Here is a 22,288-nt window from a genome sequence, read left to right as displayed (position 1 = left end):
GGAAATCAGAGTACCTGGAGTAAACTCATGCTGAAATGGAAAGAATATACAAAGTCTACCCAGAAAGTGACCAGACCTTTGATCTGTAAGGCAGAGATCCTAAATATTGAGCCATCATGCTGCCCATCAGTGGAAATAGCAGAGACAGTTCTGAACTTCAATAGGATCTGTCTGAGTATATTGTTGAGACTGTTATCTACCCAAGAAACAAGCAAGCAATAATGCCTGACATGGTTGGCATTTCAGGAAATTAGCAGACCCACAAAGGCTGTTGTGAAGCTTGATGCTGCAGGAGGAGGCCCTCCCCACTCTTGGTAGATCCATTATTTCCCTGTAACACCCACCCTGGAACACTTTTGTTGAAGCTGTTTTGTATTTGTTTTATAATTAGTATATATGTAAAACAGTTCCTTAACATAATGTTTCACAGTTGGCATAGGATATATAATTGCCATTTGGTTAAGTATTTCACATCCAAATTATACGTTGCATAGTTATTTAATAATACCAACACACACACACAAACAGCCCCCAAACACACACATACATGCATAGGTACAAAGGCATAAACTCACAGTCACACACACACACACACACACACACACACACACACACACACACACACACCTGTGTGCGTGCATGCTCACACAAATACTCACAAACAGATGCAGAGATAAAGACTCACATACATATATACAGAAATGTGCAGGTACACACACACACACACACACACACACACACACACACACACACACACACACACACACACACACACACACACACACACACACATACCCAGTTTGCCACACATGCCTGTGTGCGTGCATACTCACACAAATACAAACAGACAGATGCAGAGGTACAGACTCGCATACATATATACAGAAATGTGCAGGCAGACAAGTTCACACACACGTGCGCGCCTAATTTCAGCCACTTTAGTGACTGTGTATATGTCATATGTCTGATTATGATTACATTATTTATTGGCTAATTTATTTATTTGTTAATCAGGTTTGAACACTGGTCTCTATAGACAATTCAGAGAATTCAATAAACAGAAGATAACAAAGCTGGCATGTTCACAATTCAACCCTTTACCTGATCCTGGTTGACTTTAACTACCCAATACAGACTGGAAGAACTACTCATGCCAGAACACCAATGCCCAGAGATTCGTCGATTTTGTCAATGCAAATGGTTTAGAACAGCTAGTCGATACCCCCACAAGTGGTGATAATATCTTGGACTTGGTATTAACCAACATGAGTAACATAGCATAACATTGCAGCATCCCTGCAGTATCATCCTCTCTTATAAGATCCAACCATAAAGCTGTCACGTTCGATGTCACCATCTCCCCCCCAAGGCACTTCTGGCTAGAGTCAAACAAAAAAAATTCTCTAAAGCTGATTACAGCCTCCTGAGGGATGGTATAAACAGCTTCTCATCCCCTCCCCCTCTCTAGGAACTGGCACCAGTATCCAAAACTATACCAAATTACTATATGAACATTTATATAGATGCATGGAATCAGGAATACCTGACAGGTCTAAATCATCCTCTGCAAGGAAGACTAAACCTGTCTGGTGGACATCTGTAATAAATAAACTCTATAACAAAAGGAAAAAATTGCTATCCAGGACCTAGATAAAGCAGGTGCCCAATTGGAAGCAATCTCTCCTTAGAAGGAACACACAAATAAGAGCACTAGTGAAATCTTCCAAAGCAAACTTCGAGTGCAAATTGGCCACATCTACTAAAGACAATCATAAGGCCTTCTTCACATATGTCTGCAACCTCAAAGGAAGCACTGAAATCTGTTCAGAACTGGTGGTCAAGGGCACCACATATACAAATGCCATAGATATAGCAAACTTGCTGGCTGACAGATTCAGTGTAAACTTCACCCCTCTGTTCCCCCACCAATAAATCAGGACGTCTCCGGTACCTGCCCCTTCCCCTTATATCTAGGGATTAGGTCATCACTGCTCTCTCTAAGGCAAAATATACAGCCTCCATGGGACCCAATAACATCCCAAGCTGCATCCTACATGAACTCAGGCAGGAGCTTGCAGCACGATTAGGCATCCTATTCAACCAAATTCAATATGGTGTAATATTTTTGGAAAGGAGGAAGCAGAACTAACCAATACAAAAAGAGCAGCACCAAAGATATCTGCAGAGAAATACAGGCACAGGAATCCAGACATGGAAAACTTTACAATACAAACAATAAGATGACAAAGAGGAAAAGTAGAAAAGGAGATTAGTAATGGAGAAGTTAAATAAATAGAAATTGAGGTTATGGCGTACCTCCAAAGTGAAGGATTCAGTGTACAAAATCTAATGCAGAAAGCATCATAACAGGATAGAGAAATTGATATCCAAATTATGGGGAAACCAGTGGAACAGGAAGCAAGTGGTCAGGTGCCATATCAAGATATTTTGGAGCCTTCCACAGGAAACCAGCATAAATGTTCACTTGAAGCTAGACAGCAAGGAAAGGAACAGGAAACTCTGACACAGTCAGTGTTGAGGAGTGATAGGCCAGTGAGTTCCCATGTGACAGAGCAACAGATGGCACAAGATGAAATTGAAGAGACTGTGCCACAGGAAGATGCTACAGAACTTTCTATAGAATGCCCGTAGGAAACGGAAAACAAGGGACGTGCCCTCAGTTTGGAAAAAATGAACTAAGAGAAGAGTTGCTTGATTTAATAGACATGTATAGATATATTAAGATCAATGAGAGAAATAGACTGCATTAGGTCAATAAAACCCAAAAAAGTCAGAAGTCTGACAAAACAAATTACTGCAGTAATTAGGGCTGTCCATAGAGATCCATGCGATATAACAGAAGTAAACAGAATATATTACTGTGCTGCTAAATTAATAACTGATAAAGTTCTACCACAAGAACACAGGGTAGCAAGGGAAAGGAAGGGGAGAAATCAAATACCATCATGTAAGTATCGACCAGAAAAAACTATAAAGCAATTAAGATAAGAAGTGTCACTGTTAGAAGACTGTAGAAGAGGGAATAGATCAACAAAAATATTAAGAAAGATAGATGTGATAAAAGCAATGTGCAGTATTAGAACAGACCAGGATCTATCCTGCACTATTGCAAATAAACTAAAAATTTCAGCACAGGCGGAAAAACATAGAAGATACACAGATAAATATAAAGGAAAAGTACAAAATAAGCAATTTATTGGTGACCCAAAAAAGGTTTTTATAGAGAATTGGGAAACAAGGTAAAAGGAATTGAAAGACTGCCAAAAAAAGAGGAAATAGATATATTTTGGAGAAGTATCTACAAAGATCCTGTGGAACATAACAAATATGCTAAATGGATAGAAGACGTAAAAGAAAGAATAAGAAGTTTAAAGGTGCAGAATATGAAATGGGATGAAGTAACAGCCAGAGAGATTGAAACAAAGTTAAGAAAAGCCTCTGATTGGAAAACCCCAGGCCCAGATGTAGTACCTGATGTTTTGTTAAAAGTATTAACATCTTTGCACGAAGATTTAGCCATGAATAAGAGCTATTTATATGCGCACTCCGAACAAACACCAACCTGACTAACAACAGGAAAAACAATGCTCCTACTTAAGTGTGAACCTGCAAGCTGCCCTAAAAATTATAGACCAATAACTTGCCTTCCAGCAATGTATAAACTATACATGGGAATTGATGCTGACAGAGTTTATAGTCATTTAGTAGAAAACTCAATTATGGCAGAAGAACAAAAGGGCAATAAAAGAAAGTTATATGGAACAAAAGATTGTTTGTTGTTAAATAAAGTCAAAGTGGAGAACTGTAAAAAGGGGAAGAATTTAAGTATGGCATGGATTGACTATAAAAAAGCATTTGATAGTATCCCACATTCGTGGATAAAAGAGTGCTTAAAAATGTATAAGATACACCCTAGACTGATCGACCACATTACAATGACCATGAAACAGTGGCAGATCACTTTGCAATTAAGTCATGATAAAGGACAAATTATTATCCCAGGGATAAAAATTCAAAGGGGGATATTCTCGGGTGACTCTCTGTCACCATTGCCATTCTGCCTTGCCATTAACCCATTAAGCTGTTTACTTAACAGCTTAGACCATGGCTACAATTTGGCTCCTAGAAAACAACAACGTGTAAAAACTTCTCATCTTCTCTTTGTAGATGATTTAAAACTATATAACTCATCAGATAAGGAACTGAAAGCACAGCTGCAGGTTGTCAATTTTTTTTCAGATGATATAAGAATGTCATGTGGTCTTGATAAGTGTGCAGAAGCAACCTTTAAAGTAGGAAAACTGCAGCACCAGGAAAACATCAGTTTGGGACAAGAATGGGATATAAAAGAACTGGAGCAAGAGGGAGTGTATAAATATCTGGGAACTGATGAAGGATCAACAACAAAACAAGAACAAATGCAAATAAAAAACTTAGTAAGGAATACTTTACAAGACTTAAATTAATTCTGAAAACAGGGTTGACATCTAGGAACAAAACCCAAGCTATAAACCAATTTGCTCTTCCTGTCCTAACTTACAGTTTTGGAGTGATTGACTGGCCCCAAAATGTGTTGGATAGATTAAATAGGAAAACAAGAAGGATGCTTCATGCTCACCAAATGATTTATAAAAATCAGTGTATACCAAGATTATATATTCCCCATTCCAAAGGAGGGATGGACCTCCTTGAAATTGATTACATGCATAGATCTGCAATTGCAGGACTCCACACATATCTGCTGACCTCACAAGACCCAAATGTAGTGAAAGTTTTTAAACATGAGGAGGATAAATCTAAGCTGACTTCTCTGCTTAATTTATCAGAAGCATATCGGCATCAAGCAGGAATGGAAATCAAACCAGAAGTAGATAAAAATCAGGCAGCAACTGAATGTGCCAAAAAACAAAAGAAAGAATATAAGGTGAAGGACCAGATGAGAAGGCAAGAAATGTGGAAAATGCATAAATATAGTTGCAAGTATAGAAAACTTTTGGAAGACCCTCATGCTGATCAGGAACAAACACAGGAATGGTTAAGGAGAAGCAAATTCAAACCAAGAGATGAAAGGTTAATAATGGCAGCCCAAGATAGTGGGCTATGTACATGCTGGTTTACAAAGTCCATTGAACATGTGGGAGAAACAGACAAATGTAGGTTTTGTAAAACCGAACTGGAAACAGTCACACACCTTGTTGCTGGTTGTGACATACTAATGGCAGAAGGACTGTATACTGAAAGGCATAATAATATGGCAAGACTGTTGCAGTGGGGATTGTGCAAACATTATGGTATTAAAGTGGCTGAAAAACATTGGAAACATGAACCACAAAGCATCATAGAAAATGATGAGGCTTATATCACATGGGATAACCCATTACCAACGGTTCAAAAGATAGATGCTAGAAAAATGGATATAGTGGTCCAAGAAAAGAAGGCAAAAGTAACATTGATTATTGAAATCGCTACACCCCATGACTACTGTGCCTTGCATACAGAGAGACACAAAGTCATAAAATATCAGGATCTTCAGGCAGAAATGTGAGCAATGTGGGAGGAAGATGCCCAGACAGTTCCAAAAGCAGTAGGAGCAATGAGTCTTATAAAAAAGAATTTACTATTGTAGTTAGGTATGTTACCAATCCATGTAACCCCGTATGAATTGCAGAAGGAGTCATTACTGGGCACATTGCGGGTGCTGTGAAGAACACTTTTGGCTGACATCAAAGATTATAACAATACTAATTTCATGAACATTAATTGTACTTTGACTTAGGAATGGAGTCCATTCCTGTCATAGTATTAGAAACCCAAAAGATTTGGAGAAAAAAAAAAAAAAAAAACAAAGCCTGAATATCAGCTTTGTCCCAGCTGAGTGGAGGACAGCCACTGTCATCCCTTTACAGAAAGGTAGAGCATCCACCGATCTGGGAAATTATAGACCCATCAGCCTAACTAGCCTGATCTGCAAGGCCATGGAATGGATTATCATGGACATCATTAACAAGGACATTGACAACCTCCAAACACTCGAACCCAAACAGTTTGGCTTCATCAAGGGGAGGTGATGTCTGTTAAATTTGGTTGACTTTTTTGAGACAGTCCACAAAGCCATGGACGAGGGGAAGACAGTGCACACCACCTACCTTGACCTGGCTGAAGTCTTCGACACTGTTCCCCACTCGGGCATAATAGATAAACTCTCTCAACTAGGCATCAATCCATATGTTACCAGATGAGTAGTTAACTAGCTTACTGATAGAACCCACCTAGTCAAAATAGGGGACGCCACCTCAAGTAGTAGATCCATATCGAGTGGCATACCATGGGGTTCGGTCTTAAGGCCTCTCTTATTTGGGATATACTTTTCTGAGGTGCAGGCCAAAGCTAGTGGGCTATGGCTGACCAAGTTTGAAGTTGACTGCAAGCTGGGCACTGTCATAAATTCCCCTAGTGATGTGGACATCCAACAGGAGGCTCTCACCCAAACAAATGACTGGTGCTAGAAACATGGCCTCAAGCTGAATACAAAAAAATGCATCATCATCCCCTTTGGGGAAGTGATGTCCCCACAAATTATCACATTAATAACAACATCCTAAGCATGCAATCAGTCATGAGGGGTTTGGGCACCCAAATTGATAGCAACCTGACTTTTGACCACAATGTTGCTTCCATTGTACAGAAAGCTTTCTACATGGCCCACCTCATAAGTAAGGGTATCTCATCCAGGGACAAGGAGGTCATAACATCCCTGTATTCTTTCTTTATAAGGCCCATTATTGAGTACAATGCCCCATTCGACATGTACCTCACAAAGCACATGCAGCAGCTGGAGAGACCACAGAGGTTCCTCACCAGGAGAATCCAGGGCCTCAAAAATCTACCATACATAGATAGGCTAAAAGCCCTATCCCTCTATTCAGTTTCATACAGACTCCTCTGAGGTGGCCTGTGTCTGGCATACAAGGCGATCTCGGACCCCGCCTTGGTGGGACTGCTGCATATCTTCAAGTCATGCTCCACTTGAGTAACCCACATGCATGGCCTCAACCTGGTCTGTGATATCAATAGGACTTGTTGGTAACTGGATGGAAAATAGAAAATACATCCCTGGGATTCCACCCGTGTCCCTGCTAGACAGGGGCATTGGGTGCTGATTTTAAACATGGGCTAAACTCTTGGCTAGACCTATAAGGGCCTCAGGGCCATTAGCCTAGTGACGTCATATGCTCCTATGATCCTATGCATTCAGTATATACAGTATATACAATTAAATGTTCAGGGGGTAAGGTAAAAGGGAAGGTAGGTGAGAAAGATGAGAAAATGTGGGAAAGTCTTCATGGGTAGAATAACAGAGTGCAGTTATAAAAAATGAGACCCTGGATGGAAGAGAATAGGTTTAAGTTACACCAACTATTTCTTCACAAGCCAGTACTTTTTAAGTTGGTTGCAGAAGGCTTAATAGGAAGTGAGGAAGTGATTACATGTTTAGTAGAAGGCCTTCTCATATGCCAGGGACTAATATTAGAGAAACTAAGTTTACTCCTAGGTTAAGTAAGGAGGAGGGATTCATGGGATTGTGATCGTAGGTTATAGGTAATGTATTTTTCAGTTAGTCTACTAGCAAAAAAGGGGAGTGTCTGTAGGTTTGGGAGTTTATAGGTGAGGGAATCCAGAAGTAGACTAAATGGAAAATAATTTTAACCTTTAAAAGACATTGAATGATATTCTGTTTTGTGGGAGAGGAGTCCACAGATATTGTTAGCTATGGTTTGGAAGAAGGTCAGGTTTTTCTTGAAGTATTGGCTATGATTAGGAGGCTATATTCTAATTCTGCCATCAGAATTCTTTGCCTACGGCTGCTGTGGGAATGGGAGGGGGAATGAGAGATATTTTTATACAAAAAAGTAATACTTTGACTTTTGATTTCATGGTATAGATATTATGTTGAATGTTTAAGTGTTGTTTAAGCCAGATAACTAGGCATTTGAAATGTGTGGCTGTTTCTGAAGGTAGTTGGTTGCTAAGCTGAATGACCCATTCACTGGGGAATGTGGAAAGTTTTGTTCTGTATCGGTGGTCATACATCATAGGTTTTATCTGCATGTTATTGAATATAAGTTTACTGTGATCCATATCAATGTTATTGCTGTTCAACACTTAAAATACAAACCATTCCAACTCTCTCCTCCTGCAGAAAGAGATACTCTGTTCTCTGAACACATCCCGTTACTCTGACTTTGCACCACTGTATTGCTTCAGATTCTCAAGGCTAATCCTCATTCAACATAGACACTAACACCAATATTTATAGTCCATCACATTCCACAATGTTCACTTCCATTCCATTTTCATCCTTCATACTGGCATTTTCATCTAGTCTTTGCTGCATTTTCTAAAACCGTGGTGGTGGTGCTGCGGTAGCGTTGTCGCCTCACAGTAAGACGCTGTCTGGTTCAATTCTCAGCTAGAACGTCTTCTACGTGGAGACATGCGTGAATGGGCGTACCTTCGTTGAAGGTTGTGTGTCAGGCCTGGCAAGCCGATACATAAAAATCAACTACCAATCATTAGCGGACCAGAGTTCCACTGTGGCGACCCCTAACCGGGAAAAGTCGAAAGACACAAACTTTGCTGCATTTTCAAGTTCAGTGCTGCTACTGTGTTTCTCCATTGTGAAAATCTTTGGTAGCAATTCTCTGGCACCACATAGTGGCATGAAAAGGGTACAGAAATTTCTCCATGCCCTGACCAAATTTTCCCATGATAGTATGAAAACCACTTCCTGTAGCTACTGAAAATGGGTCACATCCCTAGCCTGGCACACAAATAAATGCAGTGACATGCCAAAGGAAATGACTTGTTAAAGTGGCACACTAGAGTGAGGCCTTATAGTCACAGACATAAGCAAGAAACCAATGAATACTCACACACAACTTATGCAACAGAAGCTTTATTTTATTTTATTTGATTTATTTATTTTACATTTCTTTACCGGGATAGTCCGACTGGATACATGTCCATTTTCAGCGGATGCCTGGGGAGAAAAGCTCCACATAGCCAAACATACAAAAGGTTACACAAGAAGTTAGAAAACAATTAGAATATATATAAAAAGTGGTAATATACTTTATGTACATTGGTTTCGAAGTGTTCCATAGTAGGGACTCACAATTCTCATGGACAGACATACAACGGTTGCACAAGAAGTTAGAAAACAACTAGAATATATAAAAACAAAATGGTGATATATCTTATGTACATTGGTTTAGTAATGTTCCCTAGTAGGGACTCACAGTTCTCATGGACAGACACAATTACAAGTAAGATGGTGATGTAGTTAGATGTTATGATAATTACTGATTATGCTATTGTTTTATAACTTAATCTGGGTTGGTACATGAGCATAGCCAGTTCAATTTGAGATACTGTTTGAGTTTTTTTTTGAAGAGACGTTCGGAGGATTGTAGGGTTATATAGTTTGGCAAGGCATTCCAGATTTGCCAAAAAAGTTGGTGAACAGGGATTCACCAGCTGAGTTATTAGCTTTGTGGGTTTGGACCAGTAATTTGTCATCTGACTGTAGGGATCTCAGGTTGCTATATGGCTTAATAATATTTATAAGAGAGGGGGTATCTTTAGGGTGGTACAGAACTTTGTGCGCTATTAAGAGTTGATTGAATTGAATTAAGCTGGGCAGTTCTAGCCATTCTAGTTGTTTCAGGTTCTGGCAGTGATGGGTTCTATAGGTGGAGCCAGTGGCAAATCTGGCAATATGGTTGTAGGTATGGGACAGCTTACTTAGTTCGGTTTTATTGAGATTTGAGAGTACAGGTGAGGCATATAAAAGAGTAGAGAGTAGGTGTGATCAGGCGATTTCAGTCCTAGCCAGTGGGGTTAAGAGTGTTTTGTTTCTATAAAGTGATCCAAGCTTCTTATTGATGGTCTGTATGGTTTTGTTGACCTGTAGGTCAAATCTGAGATTATTGTCTATGATAACCCCTAGAAGTTTAGTGTGTTGATCTAGGGAGATAGTGGTGCCATTGTTAGATGTGACAGAGAATGAAAGTGTGGCAGATCTACTAGTGGGGGTGAAGAGTAGAAGTTTAGTTTTATTGGGGTTCAGTAGTAGGCGTTGGTTGGCGAGCCAGTTCTCAGTAGTGTTAAATGTATTTGGGTTAAGATTTGTAGTTCAGATGGGGAGGTGGCTGAACAGATGAGAGTGGAATCATCTGCATATTGAATACAGGTAGCTTTAGGGATAGCAGTGTGAAGATTATTGATAAAAATAGAGAAGAGTAGTGGGCCTAGTATGGAGCCTTGAGGGACACCAAATGTGAGAGGTAGTTGAGAAGAGAGTTTGCCCTACCATAGTACCTTGTTGTCCACCAGTTGAATAGAACTGAAACCACTGGATAGTGTGCGTTTTGAGGGAAATGGATTTTAGAGAAAGAATGAGAAGTTCATGGTTGACCATGTCAAAGGCTTTTGATAGGTCAAGGAAGAGGGTGGAGGTTAGCCTATTGTCATTTCTGTTATTGTTTGTGGCATTAGTAAAGGAAAGGAGGGCTAGATACATTGAATAAAGTTATATTTCCAGATAGAAATATCCTTTAGAGGTAACACCATTACTAGCATGTATCAGGTAACAGGAAGAAATGCCAGCACTGCATGCAGGGCAATATTATAGCATTAATACATAACTCTGATTCCTGCCAAAGGGGAGCTAAGAATTAGTCAAAGGCATGGAGAAACACACAATACAGTGACAGTTCAAAATGCCACAAGTAAAGCATCCTCCTCAAGAAATGCCATTCTGCAGACTACTGTGCCCCTATGGAGGTGCAGGGTCACCTTCCCTATCACAAAAGGCATGGAGGTAGGCAGACAGATTGGTAGCTGGCATTCAGCTTTTACTCAGATCAGTAACACCTGATACTAGATCTAAGAAGGCACATGGTTATATTCTGGATGGACCAATGCATATTATTGTATGGGCAAAGCAAGATTATGTCACCCTGTGTGTGATGCACACAATGATGTGGCAGTAACCACACACTGTGCTCACTGCAATGTGAAATGTCATCCACAGGACAACCTTCCCATGTTGTAAAAGTTATGGAGGTAGGCAAACAGTCTCGCAGTCTGCATGCACCACAAAGGTCCACTGATGAATTATAGGACACAGTGTAAGAACTAAGGAGGTAGATGTGTACATTCTGAGTGGATGCTACCATTTCCCCTAGCTTTGTCAAAATAAGTTCTCTTTCTACTACAAATCATTCCCTTAACATAAGATTCAGGTGGTAGCAGAATGAACATAATTCCCTAAATTGTCTAACTTAACATTCTGTTAGTAGCAGAGTGTGTTTATCTATCAGTTTATATGTGAATTTATCTGTTTATTGGCATTGACATTTTTGTTGATATTTATCTGTCTATGTATGTGTGCATCTATCATTTCTCTGTTTGTCCATGTATCGCTCGATCTGTGTATAGTAGTATCTCTCTATCTATCTATCTATCTATCTATCTATCTATCTATCTATCTATCTATCTATCTATCTATCTTTCTGTCTACCCAGTATTCACTCCACTTACTCTTAGATTAGATATAATTATAGGTATCAATCTATCTAGCTATATATATATGTACATATAGTTCAGACAGTCTATCCCACTATAGGTCTTCACATAATCACTTCAACCACTGGGAACTGAGACTCTTTTTCTCTTTAATTTTTCTGATCTCAGTCCCATCTCTCCAACTGCTTCTCTCCCTGCGGCACTCACTCTAGCTTGTCTGTTGAAAACTGCAACCGTATTTAACCTCATTGCTCTCACTCTGACTTACAACTTACCACAACAGTTCAGCAGCACCGTGTACCCCCAAGCCCACTCTGAGTATAAAACCACTAACTTCATAGTTTGGCATCTGCTCAGTGTAACCTTCCATTCCTCCTTTGTCAGTAATCTAATCAGTTACCTCACATTTTGGTTACGTAAGACTATTGCTCTTACCTTACACTTCTCCCTCTTGGACTACCCCCTTAATAACATTGTCACTCTTTGGTAGCAGCTGAAGATATCTTATTATGTAACTTACCTTTACAATCCTTTGTTAACATTTTCCATACTACTGCATACTTTACACCCTGGTGGTAGGGAAGTGTGACTCTCCACCTCAATGCACTAAGTACTTCCTACAGTCTCTACTTCCCCCTCCATTATTAACATTGCTATAACATTTGCCTGTCGTCTTCTACCTTAACACTATATAGCAGTACAGTGCAGATCTCTTCTTCTCCCCCACAGCCTTAACAATCTGGTCACAGAAGACTGCAGTTCTTACCTACCTCTCTTAGTCCCTGCTCTCTATCCCTTCCACAGTTGAAGGAAATATTCTAACACTGCCATTGTCTCTTTTCCCTCCACTCTCACCACTGTTCACTATATTAGCAAAATACTCATCAAGTGCATACAAAAGTGGTACCAAGCTTTAAAAAATGCAATACATCTAATTAGGGAGAAACTTGTACTACCTCATTACACAAATGTTGATCACAACAACACTAGAACTATGGACATAAAAAGTAGCAACAATGCAAAATTAAACCAAAACTACTTCAAAGTCAAACCTGCTTCTTCTAAAATAACTTCTGACAATGCACAGGAAAACATTATAATGAAAAATATCTGCCTAAACTGAAAGTAACTGTTTCTTTATGCACGGTTAATGCTTAACATGAAATATATTTCTAAAACAAAATCACATTTCTTCTACTTCTAGCTGTTTTAAAATTGCTTGTTACAATGGATAGCCTCAACCCAGGTCTTCAAACAACCTTCACTTCACTATCACAGTTACCCCTAAAACCTCAAACAACCCACAGTTCACTATTATAGCAATAACCCACGCCTGGGTGTGGGTAATGCTGGATTTACCCACGGATGGCGTGGTTTGGTCCCGAGGGCGAAGCCCGAGGGACCAAACAAAGCCAACCGTGGGTAAATCCAGCATTACCCACACCCAGAAGTGGGTTATTGCTATTATGCAATGACATTATTTAAGAAAAGAAATAATTACTTTTCTTAAATAATGGCATTGTATAATGCCTCTTTACTGCCCTTCCGCAGCTGTCTGGTATTCTGCGGCAGTTCTGATGTACTGCGCGCCTGCACAGTACATCAGAGCTGTGGGCAAAAGCAACGGAGAAAGCAAGATCTCTGTTGCTTTTTTTTTACTGTTTCGCTATGTTAAATGGGTTTAACATAGCAAAACAGCTTTAAAATAAGCAACGGAGATCTCCGTTGCTTATTGTAAAGCTGTCTCGCTATGTTAAACCCATTTAACATAGCGAAATAGTAAAAAGCAATGGAGATCTTGCGATCTCCGTTGCTTTTTTTTTTAAAAAACTGTCTCGCTATATTAAATGGGTTTAACATAGCGAGACAGCTTTAAAATAAGCAACGGATATCTCCGTTGCTTATTTTAAAGCTGTCTCGCCATGTTAAACCCATTTAATATAGCGAACTTTAAAAGCAACGGAGATCGCAAGATCTCCGTTGCTTTACACTGTCGCTATGTTAAAGGAGTTTAACATAGCGAGACAGCTTTAAAAAAAGCAACGGAGATCTCCGTTGCTTTTTTTAAACCTGTGTCGCTATGTTAAACTCTTTTAACATAGCGAGACAGTGTTTTATACTAACGGAAAAAGTCCGGGCGACCGGACCTTTTTCCGTTAGTATATTGACGGATTTACAACGGGCACGCTGGTTGGGCTGGCCAATCAGCGTGCACGTTTTAGGGGAGAAATTGTATAATACAGTATAAAGAACACAGTTGCACAGGAACAGGTTACATCCATCACATAATTAACCTCTTACACCAAACACTCAGAATCAAAAGAGATTAAAGATCTATCACTTAATTTCAGAAAGCATAACCAACAAAATTAGATTCTCCAGAAACTTGGATGCATTAGAAAAAACACAGATATACTGGGAATTTCAGAAACATAGTTAAAGCTAAATTCCAGACTCCTCATTATTTAATGTCAGCTTTCATATCTACTGGAACAGCAGATCCGGATTTAAAATTGGATATGTCACAATGCTGTTAATTAAAAAAACACTTGAAATTAAAAGCTCCACTAACTGGACAAAATTCTGAACAAACAGATGAAACTCTAGTATGATTAGTAGTGTAGCTAAAAATAAGCAACACTCTATATTATTATAGCATGTAATCCCCACTGAAGTTATACTATTAGTCCCCAAAACACAAAATCATCATCATCACCATCACAGATTTAAACTTATTTATTTATATTTTTTACCAAGATACTACACTGATCTCAGTGGACCATTTACAGGCACAACCTAGGTGAATTTGATTACATAAGAATGAGCAAAACATATTTATAGTTGCAAGAATATGCTAAAACATATATACACATGCACAGATGCAAGAATATGTTACAGCAATTAGGGTGAGATGCCAGAATGCAGTTTGCCATGGCAAAACATAAAAAGGAAAATTGGTATCAGTCCCAGGTTACATATATTAGGTCCCAAGCAATCTCAAATGTTTAGATACCTCTCTCAAATGGTCTTAGTCACCTGATTGCAACCCCCACAAGACTTTACCAACACACAAAGTAAGTACACACTTTTGAAGTTATTATTAATAAAGTTTTTTTTTTTTTTTACAAACATATAAGAATTCTCCCTATTGCAACCAGAGACCATTAGTCATCACCGTCACCATCTGCTTTAAAGCTCCAAAGTAATGCAAATAATAAAGTTTCTAGAATCAAAAGCAAATGAACTGCACAAGGAACTTCACAAAACAGACCAGATAATGCTATGTCTAGAAACAGACAAAACCACAGCCCTTAAAAATTTCAACTCAAAGTAACAGCCATCATATGAAAAATGTATCCCTTAACAAACAGGAGGGTGAAGGGAAAAACAGTCCCATCGATAATAACCATACACCAGCTTTTCAAACACAGAGACATCACCTGGAAGTCATCCAACAAATCTTAAAACTATCAAACATTCCCCTTACAAAGGGAAATTGTAAAATACAGGTCAAGAAAGCATGCCACCACCCTTAGAGAAAAACAGAATAATGTCCTTAGAACTCAAATGCTTCTGGTGTTTAAAAACAATGTATTCTATCATGAAAAGCCTGAACACAATAAATCATAACAGATCATGGAAGCCTCACTTCTCAAGTATTTCAACAATCACTTAGAAGCTGCCAAATTCCCCAAAATAGATAAGCAAACACTCTGCCACATTTTGTTCCTAATCACCTTGATCTTCCAGATTACTCTCCTCCAGTCTATTTCCAAAACACCTATGTGAAAAGGTAAAAACGCTAGAAAAAAGGCTAATCCCAGCCCAAATGCTCTCTGCTGTACGTCTTTGTCCGTCTACTGCAGAAATAGCAAAACTGCTGTCACCCATATTCTAAATCTGTCATTAATTCCATTCAAAATTCTGCATCAGTTCAAACATGACTGAATAACACCAGTCCTTAAAGTGACCTCATCAATAACCTCTAGGACTGTTGATCCATCTCAGTCTTAGGGCCACTGGCCAAATTACTTGAAAAAAATATATTTAGAAACAGATAATGTACTGCATACATTTGGTTTGCTCACAGAAGCCCAGCATTTAGTTCAAGTCACTAGCATAAGTTGCTCCAACATGGAAGCAGGCAGCATGACCAAAGGGATCTTCACTGACTTAAAAAGGAACTTTGAATGTGTTGCTGAAACTCTAGAAATTATGACTTAATAATGGGGTGATCATATGGATCTTAAAATACCTTAAAAATCAGTCCTTCCTGGGGCATGGTGAAGATGGCTTACTGACAGCAGCAACTGGTGAAAGCTCTGTGACTGAAAACTTTTTTCTGACAGAGTCAAAAAATTTAAATTTTGGGACACTTAATACCTAATTTTATTCACTAATAGTCAGGGAAAAGATTTATAGGTTCATAGATGTGTACTAGGCTAATGGCCCTGGAGCCTTTAGAAGCCTAGCCCATAGGATTACCCTGGCATTGTGCTACCTGAACTTAGTTCTCAGTGCATCTGTCGAGTAGAGCCACTGGAGTGATTCCCCTGGGTGAATTTTCTATTTCCCATCTGCTCATCAAGAGTTCTCTTGAAGAGGGCCAGTGAGGTGCTCTGCTTGACATGTATGGGAAGTCTATTCCAGAGCATGGGCAAACTCTGGGTTATGAACCTGTCCCTCCAGTATGTTCTGTTGATTGTGGTAATGAGGTTGAGGTCTCTGGAGCATGGGGTGTGGAGGGATTGGGATTTCTTTAGATGTATCATTTCTAACAGAGCTGGGTCAGACATGGCTTTGTAAGTCAAGCAGAGATCGCTTCTTAGTAGACGATATGAGACAGAATAGCTAGAGTTTTTTTGAGTCTGTCCATGTAGGACATGTGTTTAAGGCCTAGGATCCTCTTCACGAGGTACTTTTGTGGCCTCTCCAGCTGTTGCAGGTGTCTAGTGAGGTAAATGACAAATGAGGCATTATACTCTATGATTGGTCTAATGAGGGAAGAGTAGAGAGAAATGATGACCTCTTTCTTCCTGGATGCAAAACCTTTGGTAATGAGATGTGCCACATAGAAGGACATTCTGACCACAGTGGCAATGTGGTGGTCGAAAGAGAGGTTGCTGTCAACCTGTGTCCCCAGATCTCTTATAATGCCTTCAGTGTTCAGTGGGTTCCCATCGATTTGGTAATTAGTGGGAACTGAATTTTTCCCAAAGGAGATGACACATTTTTTGGCATTAAGCTTAAGGCCGTGATTTCAACACCAGTCATTGGTGTCAGTGAGGCCTTTCTGTAGGATGTCTGCATCACTTGGGGAGTTAATAATGGCTCCCGGCTTGCAGTCGTCTGCGAACTTGGTCAGCCAGAGTCCCTCCGTGTTGGCCTGGACTTCTGAGAAGTAGATGCCAAACAGGAGAGGACCCAGGACCGATCCCTGTGGGACTCCAATCATGACTGGTCAGCGGTCTGACTTGGAGTCTGCTACTTTCACACTGTGGGTTCTATCTGTGAGCCAATTTGAAACCCACCTAATGATATAGGGGTTGATGTCTAGTTTGGTGAGTTTATCAATAATCAGGAGTGAGGAATGGCATCAGAGGTCTTGGCCAGATCGAGGTAGGCTGTATGAACTGCCTTACCTTCATCCACAGGTCTGGTGACTGACTCAAAGAAATCAACCAGGTTGAGCAGGCATGATCTACCTTTCATAAAACCAAATTGCATGGGATCTAGAGTTTGGAGATTCCCTATATCCTTGTTAATTAGGTCCATGATGATGCGCTCCATAGCCTTACATATCAGACTCGTCAGGCTAATGGGGTGATCATTTCCAGGGTCTGTAGTCACTCCTCTTTTATGGAGAGGGATGACTGTAGTAGTGCGCCATTCAGTAGGGACAAAACCTGAGGTGAGGCTGTGAGTGAACGGGGCACATGGATGTGGTGCCAGTTCACTTTGTAATTCATGTAGAACACAGCCAGGAATATTGTCAGGTCCCATGGAAGCTGTATTCTTGGCCTTGGACAATGCAACTTTAGCCTGTGCTGCAGTAATTCTGGGTGCCTTACATTCTTCCGGTATTGAGATTCGTCCTTTGGGGGGGAGAGAGGGGTAAAGTTGGCACTGAATCTGTCGGCCAGTATGTTGGCAATATCTGTTGGTTCAGTATTGGAGGTACCATTGTGCAGTATTTCAAAGCAAATCTGGGTATTGCAGTGGAGTTTCTTGATATAACTATAGAAGGCTTTGTAGTTGTTTTTAGTGTCTGCTGCAATTCTGCCTTTATAGCTGGCTTGGGAGGTTTTGATGAGGGATCTCAACTTTTTGTTGAGGCTAATAATTTTTCCATTCTTGGGACTTCACCTTTTTCTACAACAGTTTTTTCCTTCTGTTGCAGAGTTTATTAATGACAGGGGACCACCAGATTGGCTTCTTTTTTGGAAAGCATCTATGTTCTGTTGGGTATGGCTAGTTCCATGCATTTATGTACGTGTTCGTACATTGCATTGGTGTATGATTCGGCAGTCATGCATCTATTTTCCATCGGCATGGGTGCTGTGAAGTTAGCCACCTCTGTTTTTAGGAGTCCAAAGTCAGCTTTGGAGAAGTTTTTCATGGTGGATATCTTTGCTGGGGATGTGGGTGAGATGTGGATTTCCATGGTAATTAGTTTGTGGTCGGATCTAACCAGGGAGGAATTGACTAATGGTGTAGAGCAGTTGTTGCCCATGTTAGTAATAACCAGGTCAAGGATGTTGCTTCTTCTAGTGGGGGTAAGAATAAGCTGGTCCAGGGCATTGGAACTGATGAACTCCAGGAAGCATTGGGTCAGTGCACTGGTGCATGAGTAGTTTTCCCATTTGATGGAGGGGTAGTTGAAGTCACCTAGTATGAGAGTGTTGGGTTGGATCTTCATAGTTTCCAGGGTGCTTAAGAATGTGGAGTGAGAGTCTTGGGACATGGTTGGGGACCTATAGCAGGCTATGACCTGAAATGCTGTCTTACATAATGTTAGTTGTACCTGGAGTATCTCAGATGCTTTATGCTGGGCTACTAGTCTGGAGGTGTGCATATCCTTTATGAATATGGAGACACCACTGCCTTTGGAGCTTCAGTCCATGTTCTGGGGCTGGAAGGTGTGGAATGAGTTATAGCCTGGTAGTGCAGGGGTGCTTTTTGCTGCTTTAAACCAGGTTTTCATTACATCACAAATGTCGATGTTCTCTATTTTGAGGAGTGCTTCGAGCAAGTGCATCTTGAGATTTAGACTTCTAGCATTGAGCAGCATGACCCTCAGATTGTATTTATTTATAGCTGTTATGGTGGTAATTTGATCTTTGGAACACCACCTAAAAAGGCACTCTAGGGGTGGCAAGAGCCTTAGCCAGTACCCAGAAACCCAGAGGTGACAGATGCAAGCCATCTCTGGCTTCAAGTTTTTTAAAAGCTGTAATTTTCCTTTCAGAGTTTCAACTGTTTGGTTAAGAGAGGAGACTTCAATATGACCCAGTCAAAAAATGGTACTCGGGATTCTTTTGTTAAAAACAGACACCTAGTCACTGATATGTAGTATGCAAGGTGTATTACTTAAAATGGACAAGCTGGATAGCAAAAGAGAAAGTCTGAAAGAAGAGTACAGAAAGAAGACAGAACATTTAGAAATTCTTATGAAATTCTTATGAAACAACAAATTGCACAATTCAGCAGTGTAGAAGAAGCTTTAAATAATAATGAAGGGAGAATAAATGAAGATGAGTCTCAGACTGAATTTCTTTTAAAACAAAATAACTAGCTGTTAGATAAAGTTGATGATTTAGAAAGTAGACTGAAGCAAAATAACATAAGAATAAACTGTCTACTTGAAAAGTATGAGGGAGACAATATAATAAAATTCTTAACAACTTGGCTACATAAAACATTAAACCTACTAGAAACTTTTCCCGGGATACATGAAGCTCGGTGCAAGGCTGGCGTTAGGCTTGTGCTGACCATGTGGTGTGAGGATGGTGCAGTAGCACCAAATGCATAGTAATGAAGGCGCTCTGCCGACACAGCCACGTGCACAGGAAAGGAGCGCGAGTGCATAGGGTGTGTCGAAGTGCTGCACGGAGGTGTGGAAATGGCAGCTGTCGATGTGCAACCTAAAATGCTTGCATATAACAGATTGCAAGATAGTAACCATGTCAGTGTCCCTGGAGCCTGAAACGTATGCAAAGCATGCAAGAAAGTACCTGCGAACACAAAGTGACGAAGCAAACAGAAATGCACGGTAGGGAATAACGGGCCCCTATCCCATGAACAAATGACATGGAAGACCGTGTGGCCGTAGTCCAATGCAGTGTAGATAGCCATACCCAGTGGAAGTGAAATGCATCATATGTTAGCATTCCGCCAGTAGGTACGTCCAGCCCAATGGTGAGGGTCACCAGCTGACCCATAATGTGAGGGAGGGTACACAGCTGGGCAGATGTGTCCATAACAAAATACATGAGAAATGTAGATATCTAGTGACCGTTCGTCTGAATTATATCCCACAAGGCATGTAATAGTCACATACAAAAGGTATGTCTGTATTTCACATACCAAATGTGATAGGAAATAGAATAAGCATGTAAACGAAACAGAAGGAGCATGCAAACAGCCACAACAATAAGGACACATGTAGGCTGAAAGGAAAAGTATTATCCGTACCGTCGACTAGGATTACCACCTTTCCCACTTTGCGAGCGACAGTCCCTCTTTGGGCAGTTGTGTCCCGACAAAAACCTGTAACAATGGCAAATGTCCTGAAATTATAGGACAAAATTATTTCCTATACGTTATGTAATAGTTGCATTAAACAGGTTCTCTATATCTAAATTACATAAATGTTATAAGAAACAGAATAAGCAACTGAACTGCTACAAGAATAAGCTTTTATATAGGCAAGACGTCTAAGTTCTATCCTGTGTACTGCCATGGGTATGTGTCGGCCTGTAAAATGTGATGTGTGTACCAAAAATGTCCCACTTTGGCCAATTGAAAAGGTGGCAACCCTACCGTCGACTGTGGGGAGGTGTTGTCCACTACAGTCGGATATGTGTACGGAATATATCCCATCCTAGACATAGGAAAAGGTGGCATCCTACCAATGAGTACAACAGGCCACCAAAATCTGGAAGTCAGCGGTACAAGCCGAACTTGTCAGGATGTGTCACAGTCAAACAGGTAGTACCCGGGTATACCAAACATGTAATGAAAGAGAAGTATGGGCGTGTACCTATGTGCGTGAGGTATAGCATGTGGAAAGCAAACATGGTAGGGTAGTCCACACAACCATACAGGTACCAAACACATGTAGGGTATTCAGTGTGTCAGTCTGGCCGTGTCATGGGCCAACAACCAAAGCACAGATGTATGGGGTGTGAGGAATCTGTGTGTGTGGGGTGGATGGGTAATGGTACAATCCTCCAAGGCGATACTGTGTCGTATGCAGAATAGGTGAACCGGAGGTGTATGAGGGAGCAGTGGGTGAAGCTGAAAGAAACACAAACACATGTATAAACAGCTGCAATACAACCAGACAGGCCATACTGTAGAACACAATCCCACAAACAGATGAATATTGAAATGTGCGATACAAATGTATAGATATGTCACCGGCACATACCCACAGATTGGTCTATATGGAACTGGCCATAACAAATGCAACACACCTGGATGGAACTGGCCATAACAAGTGCAACACACCTGGATGCATAATGGACTACGCAGCATCCCCTCCACATCACACAACCCGCTCCCGTCCCTGAACGTCCACCAAATCCAGCTGTACTAGGCCCACTGGTGTGGTGCAGCCACAGCTACACATAGTGACTACTACGCATATGTAGTAGGTAGTGTCACCCTAGGCGGTTGCAGGATTGCACATGACCTCAGCACATTTTTGTAACTCCAAAACGATGTTCGGAATACCTCTTGTTGTGGACCGGTACAATTCTTGGATATCCCTCATGGGATACGTAACTTGTGTAAACATTAGAACGGAAGACACGAAGTCCAGTCCTGTAGATATCTGGATAGAAGTTGGAATGTGCATTAGAGGTGTACAACACTGTCCAGCCCTAAGTGGTCATGCATAACCTACTACCCAGTATCAAACACTTGCCCGTGACGCACGTGTCCCGAAATGAATAAGCGGAAATATATTGCACATATTCGCATAGTAGTAAATGGTATAAGGGTGATGAAGGCACTGACGTAAACAGGATAACCCTGATCTACTGTGTGAGGGACACTTAATGTGTGTGTAGGTGTGACCGATCATACCTGTCAACCTCTGACAGCAAGATATCTGGACAAAGCCGTGAATGAAAGTATACCTGTCAGCCTCTGAGAGCAAGATAGCTGGGCAAAGCCATGAATAAAAGTGGGACAAAGACCCAAAAGTATGGACAATTTGTAAAGAAACTGAGAAAGTTGATAGAATAACAGTCTGTACTTTGGCATTAATTTCCTGAAGTGTATGAAGTCTGAAACTCAAGTGTCTGTCATTATGTTCTGACTTCAGTCTTTAATGACTAGCTACTGATTTGCCAGAAAACAACAGTGTATTACAGAGGTCCATACATATTTATAGTAACAAACCTTCACATTTGTTTACTGTACCACTGCATACCTGTAGATAATTCATGTC

Source organism: Protopterus annectens, chromosome 3.part1, assembly GCF_019279795.1.
Source record: "Protopterus annectens isolate FY-2018-M chromosome 3.part1, PAN1.0, whole genome shotgun sequence".
Lineage (NCBI taxonomy): Eukaryota > Metazoa > Chordata > Ceratodontiformes > Protopteridae > Protopterus > Protopterus annectens.
The sequence above is the reverse complement of the archived record's forward strand: the minus strand, read 5'-3'. Positions refer to the sequence as shown.